This window comes from Notolabrus celidotus, chromosome 9, assembly GCF_009762535.1.
Source record: "Notolabrus celidotus isolate fNotCel1 chromosome 9, fNotCel1.pri, whole genome shotgun sequence".
NCBI classification, from domain to species: Eukaryota; Metazoa; Chordata; class Actinopteri; order Labriformes; family Labridae; genus Notolabrus; species Notolabrus celidotus.
In genome coordinates, this window is record NC_048280.1 from 1966918 (window position 1) to 1976917 (window position 10000).

At 43.6% G+C, this 10000-nt stretch overlaps 1 protein-coding gene across 1 annotated transcript in view; it reads left to right on the top strand.

Annotated features, from left to right (window-relative positions):
• The window catches only part of LOC117818850 (kazal-type serine protease inhibitor domain-containing protein 1-like), a 17035-nt gene that overhangs the window by 4020 nt on the left and 3015 nt on the right, over positions 1-10000 (top strand). The window lies entirely within an intron of this gene.

Below are 10000 nucleotides of genomic sequence, written 5' to 3' on the forward strand. Positions count from 1 at the left end.
TAAAGAGTTAAACCGTGTGCTTATTTAAGTTATTCAGATATTTTATCCGGACACCAGAGTTCACATCATGACACCAGGTAACGTTAAACCGGTACGTCTGCTTGCTTTTTGTAAGCTAGCTAACGATAACAAAGTTTAGCCATTGTTACGTTAACGTTAACAATCTGACAAAGCTACAAATCAACACATGACCTCATCACATCATCAGCATCCTGATAAAAGAAAAGTAGTTTAAAAAGATCTGTACTCATCAATTTAGCCGGTGACGGTGCTCATGGGTAATGTAGTCTTCATCCCAGAAAAACACTACCGACTTTATCCAAAGGGGGCGCCAGAATCAGCACATAAAAACTCCTTACTGTGCCTTTAATCAATTAGACACAGACATATGTAAGAAGAGTGATGTGGTTCAGTAGAAGTGTTGAAGTTTCAGACGGAGAAACTCTACAACCAGGACTTTGCTAGCTAAAAGAGCTAAATAGCTATGAACGGGATGGAATGCTTCACTGCTCTTTGAGAACTCAAGAGTTAAACCGTGTGCTTATTTAAGTTATTCAGATATTTTATCCGGACACCAGAGTTCACATCATGACACCAGGTAACGTTAAACCGGTACGTCTGCTTGCTTTTTGTAAGCTAGCTAACAGTTACAAAGTTTAGCCATTGTTACGTTAACGTTAACAATCTGACAAAGCTACAAATCAACATATGACTTCATCACATCATCAGCATCCTGATAAAAGAAAAGTAGTTTAAAAAGATCTGTACTCATCAATTTAGCCGGTGACGGTGCTCATGGGTAATGTAGTCTTCATCCCAGAAAAACACTACCGACTTTATCCAAAGGGGGCGCCAGAATCAGCACATAAAAACTCCTTACTGTGCCTTTAATCAATTAGACACAGACATATGTAAGAAGAGTGATGTGGTTCAGTAGAAGTGGAAGTTCAGTGTTTAGGGGGACTCTAAATATATTTGGTTTTTCAGATTATAAACTCAGATTAGGGTTCAGATTATGAGCTGGGGGGATTTTACTGTTGTTTTTTTTCCACTTAAGAGGTCTTTAAGCAGTAAAAACACAACCTTGAAATGTGAACCAAACAGCACAACATCCAGGAAATCTACTCCCCCTTTTTGTATAACTGCATCTTTGAATTTGGGGGCACTTTGAGACGTCACTGGGGGAAGGAGACGCATACTTTTCTTTGTTTGAGGAAACAAAAGACAGATGGCAGATTTACGGCAGCCTCATGTATTCCTCCGCTGCTTTTCCCTCCAGCTGCGACAAACATTCACATTCTCCGCTGCTGCCGAGGAAATGCCTCTTTTCTCTCTTCTCCTGCCCGTCTGAGTCGCTCCCCGCGCTCAGATGAGCTCGCTCTGATTATAAAAACATGTGCTGGGAAAGTGAAGAGCAGAGGGAAGCGCTCTACCTGTTCCAGGACACAAACAAACAGAGTAAGAGCAGCTAACTGTGGTTTCTAACAGATGATCGGTCTGACAAGTTATTTATCACCTTCAATGCAAATCTCAAAATTGTTGTTTTTGCAAAAATGGACGATATTTCCGAATCCTTTACCGACTCTACGTAGTGCTGGACACACTTGCGATGACTTTAATACAGATTTAGGGAACAGATCCCCCCCTGATGGTAGCGCAGGAGTGACCACATTAGTTGTCTAAGTTATTCTTGAGTGTGTGGTAGGGCTGGGCGATATAGCCAAAAAGTTAAATCTCGATTTTTTCAGCTTAAAATCCGATTCACGATTTTAATCGTTTTTTTCTGTGTAAATAAACAAAATTCAAAAAATGTTACGTCCCTCCAGGATTTCGCGGGATTTTTTTGTGATTGTTGCGGCCCCAAAAAGCCTGATTTTGTGACAGCTTTTTGAAAAAATTGCGGTGAAAGTTGCGATTATTTTTTTTTGCTTTTGTCCCCCAATAACATCTCAGGGGCAAGTAAATACGCTAAATTACAGTTGTTTTTAGAAAGCATTCTTGATGTGGCCACTGACTGTATTTTGATTCTCTTGATTCACAGAAAAATGCCATGAAAGGACTGTATTGCACATTTACGACGGTCCCTGAATGCACCTCGCAGCGACTGATGCACAGTCAGTTCACGGCACTCTGAAATTAATCTGCATCTTTGATGACAAGTAGTTGATCAAAACTTACTGAATGTGTCTGATGTTTCACCAAACTGGATTAAATCAAGCTGTAGATGCAGAGCTTTTTACGGTAATAGCGGCAACAACGTCAAACATCAAATAGTAAACAGATGTCCCCCGGTTGTGTCTTTGTCACTAACACACACCGGGGGTAAAAATCCTCAATGAAGATGAGACAGATGCATGGAGGTGAGGAGAGCTGGTTCATAAAGCACACCTGCTGCAGGTAGAGACCAAGCTAACACTGAGCCCCTCAATCTATAAATAACAACGTTGTCGTGGTCACTTGTCCTGCCTGCAGTCCCCTCTTTTCACCCGTTCTCTGTGCGTGTTTTGTTTTTGAAAAGTGCCGATCAAGTGAGGACTTATGTTTATGTTCCAAGGAAGTCAAATTGATGACAAAACCGATGACGTGCAGGGGCTGAGATTGAGGTAATTGGTCAAATTTGCGGGAAAGTTGCGGTGATTGTAAAAAATTGCAAGGCCGCGAAAAAATCGCGATGATTGGTTGAATTTGCGTTGATAGTTGCGATCGCGAAATCGCAACTTCCTGGAGGGACTGAATGTTTTTTTTATTGGATGCCAAAACATCAGCATATAACTGTATAGGCAATATAACTTTTGCTGAGGTCATTTTAACAACACTTGCATGGGCACTAGTGTTCATTTTGGCGGCTATTTTAGATTTAGTCTTTAGACAAAAATGTTGGTTTTAGTCACATTTTAGTCTTTTCAGCCCTTTTTAGTCTCAGTCTAGTTTCAGTCACATTTTACTCTTTGATTTTTGCCAAATCATTTTCTCTCGTTAAAATAATTCATGTAGTGGATCAGATATCGGCATCAGGGTTATACCAAGTGTTCAAATAGTCAATATTTCACTCTTTTAACACTTTTGTGTAATATCTTAAGTTTAATGATTTAGCCTCTAACTGCTAAAAAGTAAAAAGGAAACATTCTTGATGTGACCACTGTGAAGATATTTTGATTCTCTTGATTCAAATAAAAATGCCAAAAACACAATATAAGGGCTGTATTGCTCTTTTACGACGGTCCCTGAATGCACCTGCAGTGACAGGCACACTGGACAGACCGTCAGCTCACGTCACTCTGAAATGCATCTTCATCTTTGATGACGAGGAGTTGATCCAAACTTACTAAATGTGTCTGATGTTTCACCAAACTGGATTAAATCAAGCTGTAGACACGGAGCTTTTTACGGTAACCACGGCAACAACGTCAAACATCAAATATTAAACAGACGTCCCCCGGTTGTGTCTTTGTCACTAACGCACACCAGGGGGGTCAAAATCCTCAATGAAGATGAGACAGATGCATGGAGGTGAGGAGAGCTGGTTCATAAAGCACACCTGCTGCAGGTAGAGACCAAGCTAACATCCCTCATGTATATCCTGAGTTTGTTTGTTTCTCTTACTCGTCTATCAGTCATGCGCAAACAAATGTTGACCGCAGTCTGTTTATGATACAGCGCCAGTCCTCCTGGTGTGGTGACTGTGTGTATTACGTGGACCGGGTCAAAATAGTAGAGAGCCAGGGAGACATTAAACTCGATGTTGAGATTTAATTTTTTTCATATCGATTGAAAAAATAAAATCGAATTAATTCGGTTAATCGCCCAGCTCTAGTGTGTGGTGTTGATACGACTAGTTTACCGCTCTAGACTGGATCTGGATCAGGGTAAGCAGGACTGATGCTCGCTCTGTTCTGTAACCCGGGGGTCTTTGCTGCTGCTCTCCCTGCCTTGGCTTTCCATGTATGCACATGAAAGAGAAGGGAGGTGTGCTCTGCCCACCTCAGGGTTTGGCATTCCACAAAGGCACATGGAAGGGCAGGGAGCTCCCAGAACAGAGCCTTACTGCATGCACGTAATAAAGGATTTAGATGAGAGTGGTCCTGACTGAACTACTTATGTTACGGACTGCTGGCTCTGTTAAACAGGAAGGAGGCGGGGTTTGTGACCTGTACCGTAGCCAGTCAGCAGAGGGAGCTCTAAGTCTTTAAGCCTCACAGCAAAAAGAACTCATGCATCCATTTTACTCTCCATTACACCCGACGACATTCAGCATTGAGAGACAGGTAAAAACTGTCATCATAGCTAGGGATGCACCGATCCGATCCCTGTATCGGATATCGGTGACAAAGGGCCGATATATAGTGCAGATCCATACGGCAGATCTATTCATCAGTCCCTCCAGGAAGTTGCAATTTCGCGATCGCAACTATCAACGCAAATTCAACCAAATAGCGCGATTTTTTTGCGGCCCTGCAATTTTTTACAATCACCGCAACTTTCCCGCAAATTTGACCAATTACCTCAATCTCAGCCCCTGCACGTCATCGGTTTCGTCATCAATTTGACTTCCTAGGAACATAAACATAAGTCCTCCCTTGATCGGCACTTTTCAACAACAAAACACGCACAGAGAACGGGTGAAAAGAGGGGACTGCAGGCAGGACAAGTCACCATGACAACGTTATTATTTATAGATTGAGGGGCTCAGTGTTAGCTTGGTCTCTACCTGCAGCAGGTGTGCTTTATGAACCAGCTCTCCTCACCTCTATGCATCTGTCTCCTCTTCATTGAGGATTTTTACCCCCGGTGTGCGTTAGTGACAAAGACACAACCGTGGGACGTCTGTTTACTATTTGATGTTTGACGTTGTTGCCGTGGTTACCGTAAAAAGCTCTGCATCTACAGCTTGATTTAATCCAGTTTGGTGAAACATCAGACACATTCAGTAAGTTTTGATCAACTCCTCGTCATCAAAGATGCAGATTCATTTCAGAGTGCCGTGAACTGACTGTGCATCAGTCGCTGCGAGGTGCATTCAGGGACCGTCGTAAATGTGCAATACAGTCCTTTCATGGCATTTTTCTGTGAATCAAGAGAATCAAAATACAGTCAGTGGCCACATCAAGAATGTTTTCTAAAAACAACTGTAATTTAGCATATTTACTCACCCCTGAGATCACCGCAATTTTTTCAAAAAGCTTTCGCAAATTCAGGCTTTTGGGGACGCAACAACCACACAAAAAATCCCGCAAAATCCTGGAGGGACTGAGTCATCTCAGTTCTATGTTTTTCTGTGTTTACAGCCATGTGCGTCTCCTACTTAATCAGAGCCGGCCGGTCTGTGCATTTTTTGCCCGGTGGAGCATGATGGAGGATAACTACAGAGGCTCTGCAGGTTAGCTGCATGTCACGCTTCTCTTGCTAACAACTCCACCGGAAACTTGCAACATGTGCAGCGCTAATGTTTCCACGGATGGCGGTCACACAGAAAAATATAATGGAAGCCCAAAGGAAGAAGTTTACGTCAGCTGTAGCCGACTGCAAAGAAGGAAGAGACCTTCTATTAATGGATTCAAAGTGTGAAAACACGGACAGGTTATTGGATTGGAAGGTCAGAAAAGCCTGAAGTTGCCAAAACATGATTCTATCCTCACATTAAGGAATAGAGATTGTCAAATCAATGCCAGGATCTGATCGGCTAGTATCCGTATCGGCAAAAGCGACCAAAGCCCAGGTATCAATATCGGTATCAGGACCTAAAAAGTGGGATCAGTGCATCCCTAATCATAGCATGAGACTGTGCTCTGCCCTCCATCTCCAGTCTCATCTGTGGCGTCCTTTTTAGGTCATGTCCTGCTTTCTGCCCTCCACCCTCGACCTATCAGTCCCTCCAGGATTTTGCGGGATTTCTTTGTGGTTGTTGCGTCCCCAAAAGCCTGAATTTGCGACAGCTTTTTGAAAAAATTGCGGTGAAAGTTGTGATTATTTTTTTTTTGCTTTTTTCCCCCAATAACATCTCAGGGGCAAGTAAATACGCTAAATTACAGTAGTTTTTAGAAAGCATTCTTGATGTGGCCACTGACTGTATTTTGATTCTCTTGATTCACAGAAAAATGCCATGAAAGGACTGTATTGCACAGTTACGACGGTCCCTGAATGCACCTCGCAGCGACTGATGCAGTCAGTTCACGGCACTCTGAAGTGAATCTGCATCTTTGATGACGAGGAGTTGATCAAAACTTACTAAATGTGTCTGATGTTTCACCAAACTGGATTAAATCAAGCTGTAGATGCAGAGCTTTTTACGGTAACCACGGCAACAACGTCAAACATCAAATAGTAAACAGACGTCCCCCCGGTTGGGGTAAAAATCCTCAATGAAGATGAGACAGATGCATGGAGGTGAGGAGAGCTGGTTCATAAAGCACACCTGCTGCAGGTAGAGACCAAGCTAACACTGAGCTATAAATAACGTTGTCATGGTGACTTGTCCTGCCTGCAGTCCCCTCTTTTCACCTGTTCTCCGTGCGTGTTTTGTTGTTGAAAAGTGCCGATCAAGTGAGGACTTATGTTTATGTTCCAAGGAAGTCAAATTGATGACAAAACCGATGACGTGCAGGGGCTGGGATTGAGGTAATTGGTCAAATTTGCGGGAAAGTTGCGGTGATTGTAAAAAATTGCAGGGCCGCGAAAAAATCGCGCTGATTGGTTGAATTTGCGTTGATAGATGCGATCGCGAAATCGCAACTTCCTGGAGGGACTGACCTATCACGCTGTGAGGGTCATGTGTGAGCGAGCGACTGGAAACTTTCAGGCATGAGTCCTGAAGTTTCTTGAAAAGAAGGGCTTAGTATGTACATAAGGTCTTTATTCAGACACTAGGCAGGCTGTGGGTTTGGATTTGAGCGTATGGAAACCTCCTTCGGATTGCCACGAAGCTAAAATGTCGTATGTATAAAAACAGAGTTGTTCTCCTGAGCTCATAATAAGTGGGCCCTCTTAAGATATGTGGTTCTCACGAGGCAGCGCCACAAACATGTAATGCTCTTATAGGATATACTGCATTGCTTTAGATTAAACAAGCCAACAGGATGTGAAGAGGTTTAAATTTAACAGACGTTGGAGAGCAACGTAACAAAACAGAAATCAGGGGACGGCCGAAACATCGAGAGGACAATATATATATATATCAGCGCCACCATGTGGAGTCGTTAAATATAGATATCATGACACGTCACGATATCTCATGGACTAAAGAGCATGAAATGCTCCCAAATGTCAAGTGCAGGAGAAATGTTATTTGCGCCACCATGAGGTGTCATGAAGTAGTGACATCATCAGTCAAACTGTTTTATTTTAAAATTAGAATATTAAAATCTGACGCCAGCGATACGTTGATTATATCACACAAATCAGGATGACAACATGAGGCAGTATTCATGTTTTGTCCCACCCATACCAGGTACAATAATAAAACATTCCCTGCACCATCAATGCGTGTACTTTCAAGGATTTAGCTGCGTTCTCAGGATAATACCGGATAATATTCCTGAAGCGTGGTGTTCGTTCTGTTATTACCATAAAGGATCTGAATAGAAAGAGCCTTGGGGACTTGGAGCGCTCACAGTAAATACACAGAGGCGGGTGGAGCCAGGTAGGGAAGCCGTGACCGACCCTGGATCAGTTGTGGTGGTCGCTGAGTAAACGCACAGAGCTTTAACTTCCAGCTGAGAGATGAAATCTGATCCTCTGGAGGTTTAAAGACCTGATGGAGGGGACTGAGAGCCGTGTTCACGCCGAGGACTCCACCCGTCTCTGTGCTCTGTTCTAACAAACTACCAGTGTCTGCGGAGGAACACTCACACACTCTGTTATCCTCCGCCTCCCGACAGTTTAACAGTAAACCCTGTCTGACCTCCACCTCCTACATCTGGAGAGCCTTTGTTCAAAGTTCACAAACCTTTATTTGCACCTCTGTGGAGATCAGTGTCTCCACCAGAGACGGGGTCCTAAAGGAAATCTGCTGCTGTGAAAAAGCCATTTGACCAGAGCACTTTGCAGCATTTAGCAAGTTACAGTGGCAAGGACAAACTTCCTTTAACAGGCAGAAACCTCCAGCAGGACCAGACTCATGTTAGACACACATCTGCTGAGACCGTGTTGGAGAGAGGGATAGAGGGAGAGGAAGAGAGAGAGAGAGAGATGATAGTGGGGAGACGGATAGTAGTAGTTGTAGCAGCTGGAGTCTGGCACGTCCACAGCAGCAGAGATCCAGAGGAACCTACGAGACAAGGGAGCTCAGGGACTCTAGAAAGGTCTATGGTTAGTAACTTTAATGGGACAGGAAGAGTTAAAAAAAAGAGACAGGCAGAGAGAGGAGAGCAGTCTAAGCCTATAGCAGCATAACTAAGACCTGGTCCAAGCCTGATCCAGCTCTCACTATAAGCTTTATCAAAAAGGAAAGTTTGAAGCCTACTCTTAAAAGTAGAGAGGGTGTCTGCCTCCCAGACCCTGAATGGTAGATGATTCCAAAGGAGAGAGGCCTGATAACTGAAGGCTCGACCTCCCATACTACTTTTAGAGACTTAAAGTGAGATGATTAGGCCTGCATGCTGGGAGGGTAGTGTTCTCTAGGGGTAATAGGGGCACTATGAGCTCTTTATAAAAGGGTTTGAGGAACCTACGAGACAAGGGAGCTCAGGGACTCCAGAAAGGTCTATGGTTAGTAACTTTAATGGGACAGGAAGAGTTAAAAAAAAGAGACAGGCAGAGAGAGGAGAGCAGTCTAAGCCTATAGCAGCATAACTAAGACCTGGTCCAAGCCTGATCCAGCTCTCACTGTAAGCTTTATCAAAAAAGAAAGTTTGAAGCCTACTCTTAAAAGTAGAGAGGGTGTCTGCCTCCCGGACCCTGACTGGTAGATGATTCCAAAGGAGAGGGGCCTGATAACTGAAGGCTCAACCTCCCATACTACTTTTAGAGACTTTAGGTGCGATGAGCAGGCCTGCATGTTGGGAGCGTAGTGTTCTAGAGGGGTACTATGAGCTGTGTCTGATCCTAGTGTATCAGTTCCCCTGGCAGTCTAAGCCTATAGCAGCATATCTAACTTCTTTATATTTCTATGAACAGATTAGAATAATCCTCGATCTCAGGACCGTGTTTAGAGGGATACTCTCAGGTGGGCAGCACCAGCACCAGCCAAAACCTGTTCCCGTATGTTGAAAGTCTCACTTCTCTCCGTTTATTTCTCTCAACCTGAGGAATTCGCTGAGAAGAGGTTTCGAGAGGAGGATAATCTCGACCTCCATGATGTGTGTGTGATGTGATGTTATCTGAATAAAAGCTCAGATAAGCTGTGAGGACAACATTTCATCCCTGTGACGTAGTCGCAGCAGTGTTTGTCCAGACAGAAGTTCATCATATAGAATAAAAACCACAGACTGAGCTGGGGCGTGTTGGTCTCTTATAATGACAGTTTAAACATCAGCCTCTTATAAAAGGTGAAAAACACACCTGGGCTGTTATCCACTGTGAGAGAAAACACTGCATTATGAAGATATATGGAATTACCTGCTCAATAAATAGAGACTGTCAGCTGTAATCTAACCTGATTATAACTCTCGCTGGAGCCTCCAGAACCACACTTAGGGATAATATCAAGGTGAGAGGAGGAGAGAAAGGGGAACACCTTCCACAGTCCCTGGTTTCAAAGCTCCAGTGAGGAGTTTTAGTTGGTTATGATCCAGACACAAATTAATACTGTTGTCTCTTTCTGGTCTACAAAAGCAAACAAGACCATCAGCATCAGGTCGGTGTCACACTGATCCACTGAAACAGCCTCTTCTGACTCTTTCAGTGGCACAGATTGTCAATGAGTCAGGTATCTTAAAGAGCTCCCAACATGCAGACCTGCTCGTCGTACCTACAGTCCCTAAAAGTAGTATGGGAGGTCGAGCCTTCAGTTATTAGGTCCCTCTTCTTTGGAATCTACCAGTCAGGGTCCAGGAGGCAGACCCCC